This window comes from Adiantum capillus-veneris, chromosome 16 (assembly GCF_014529385.1).
Source record: "Adiantum capillus-veneris isolate H3 chromosome 16, ASM1452938v2, whole genome shotgun sequence".
NCBI classification, from domain to species: Eukaryota; Viridiplantae; Streptophyta; class Polypodiopsida; order Polypodiales; family Pteridaceae; genus Adiantum; species Adiantum capillus-veneris.
The window spans coordinates 80,262,620-80,265,166 of record NC_140946.1 but is presented as its reverse complement, the minus strand read 5'-3'; the positions used below and the strand labels follow the sequence as shown (position 1 = coordinate 80,265,166).

The 2,547-nt window shown below is 43.0% G+C and overlaps 1 pseudogene; it reads left to right on the top strand.

The window, feature by feature from the left end:
- The first annotated feature begins 1,491 nt into the window (after nucleotides 1-1,491).
- On the top strand, nucleotides 1,492-2,009 carry LOC147439331 (uncharacterized; annotated as a pseudogene).
- Nucleotides 2,010-2,547: the final 538 nt, after the last annotated feature.

The following is a 2,547-nucleotide window of genomic DNA, read 5'->3' as shown; positions in this document are numbered from 1 at the left end:
TCAATGCTCTCTATGGGCATGCATGTATATCAGTGACCAGGCTTATAGATTGGGGCTACCTGAACACATCAAAATTCAGGATGTATTCCATATCATACTTCTAAAGCCTTAAATCCCAAATCCCAATCTTGTCTTAGAGGATGAACAAATTGTAATACAAAAGCAGGGCGTGCTTGAAATCCAACCAGATTGTATCCTTGAAACTAGAGAAAGAGCTCTTAGAAATAGAGTAATCAAAGAACATCTAGTAAAGTGGAAGGACTATCCCATGGAAGATGCTACTTGAGAAGACAGAGTCTCTCTTCTCAAATATTTTCCTAGCTTTGGTTGAGATGAGGACATCTCAACTTCTTAAGTTGGGGTGATTGTAAGGTTCCCAGTTTCCATAATAAAGAAAAAGGTGTACAAAGCCATTTACAGAGGCTTGATAGGCTAAAAGTCAATGAAAACTTGTCCAAAAGTAGAAGAAATTGGTATTTTTAGAATCTTAACACTAGTCCTGTAATTGGACACTAAAGTGTCCTGAGACACTAAAATGCCCTGCAAACACTTTAAAAGGCGTGATTTTTTTGGAAGGGAGCATTTATCAAGACTGACTGAAAAGCTAGCCTAGGTTGTCTCTCAAGACTTGAAAAAATTTCCCAATTTTTTTAAAAGCGAAAAAACTTTCTAATTAGCTTGTAATGAAAGCATTTCTGGGTGACTTTTTTATGCTTTCATGGCTTTAGCTATGGAGCCTTGAAGGGGAGAGGGTTGGCAAAGGGGAGCCATCAGATGGGCAAGGCTATCCAATGGTTCAAATTGACCCCAAAAATGTGCCATAATACACTTACCCAACCTAGCAAAAAAGCCTGGCTAGCATAAGTGAGCCGCAAACCGTTCTCTAGTCGAATTTCTCGCAGAGAAACACAGTCGAACAACGCTGCAGAAAATCGTTCACAAGGCACCATGGCGAGAAAAGGGGAAGCGTTGCTCTCGGCTGCACCTACGCTAGGGTGTGGTCAACCCTCCTTGAAATTTTGTCACGCTTTAGAAGGCCACAAGTTGCTGTATCCGGCCACAGAGTTTGGGCTTGCAAGGGCAAAGCGAACCCATCCTCTTGATTGGCAAGAAAAATGTTATGCACGCAGGATATTGTCATTCAATGCACGCAAAAAATTGTTCAAATGTGTTTTTGAAGGAGACTCTACTGTGTACATGCTATCATGGGAGTCCTTGCGAATGCATCTTCTTTCGATTGCTGATGCAAGGGTGGAAACTCGTCAATGCATTGTAGATGTAAATGATGAGTCTACTTTGGCAGAGTTTTTGGCATCACAAAAGAGGGATGCTCTTAATGTAAAGTCAAATGGATTATCGAATGTGGACATGCTACTTGCGTCTGGTGCAGTTGAAATGCCTTTTGAGGATGATTATATGAGCAATGTGATGGATGCTATGGATGATGCATTGAATCCCGATTTTGTGGATATACATGAGAAATCTTTGGCTATGGATGTTTTGGGTGTGTATCACATTGCTTCTATTGCAAGCTTGCCTCTTGCTGGAGTGCCTACTGTGCCCTCTCTAGTTGCTAAGAGAGCTCGACCTCCTAAGAAGAACATTGTGGGTCTAGGCCGACCAAGGGAAGTACATGCAAAAGAGTGCTTTGGTAGTCATGCGGACGCCAACTAATGTGGATGCCTCGGTACTAGCTTTCATGCCAAAGTAGCTGTTGGGATTTCTGGTGATGAGGGTGGTCTTGTAAGACATTGTGATGTTGGAGTTGTGGAGGTATATGCAAGGAGGCAAAATGTTCGTGCTGACAGTAGTCATGCTCACAAGAAGGGAAACAATATTCTGAAGAAACGGGGCACTTCACAGAAACATGTCATAAACAAAGGTAGACCTGTGGATGTTATGCAAGATGTTGATGATTTTGGAGATGAACATGCATCCATGGGCGAGGAAGAAGAGTGTAAAGATGAGATTTTGGAGGCAGAAGGCCCTATCTTGTGGGATTCCAATGATGAGGGTGATTGGTCAAATGTAAGCTTTCCAACTTGGAAGAGTGGTGAGAAAATGCTTGTGGAGCCTAAAGGAACTTTCAAAAGATTACCACCGTTTGTAGATATTGTGGGTCCAGACTTGGGGCAGGTTCCGAGAGAGATTACAGAGATTCATATTTTTTTGTCTCTATTGTTACCATATACATGTGGTAGTGATGTGTGTGAACACACTAGGACCGCCGGGGCATTTTTTCCCTCTTTAGGAGGTTTTTTCCCCCGTGCATTGTATATACGCCCATCACTCTAGGGCTATCTATCTTTCCATTGCACACTAAGGAATACACTCTCTATTGTGTGCCTTGAGCTTCCTTCGTCTTCTCCAAGCTGTGTGTGTTTCTCTGCAACCCTAATTCCAACAATTGGTATCAGAGCAGGTCACGTTCTCCCGGGCTTAGTCGCCAGCTGCTCCAGCACACGCCTGCTCACTTTCTCCGATTTCAGTGAGCTTTGGCAAGCGTTCGCAGGTCGACAAATATTTTGGGCTAGCTTGAAGAGCTCG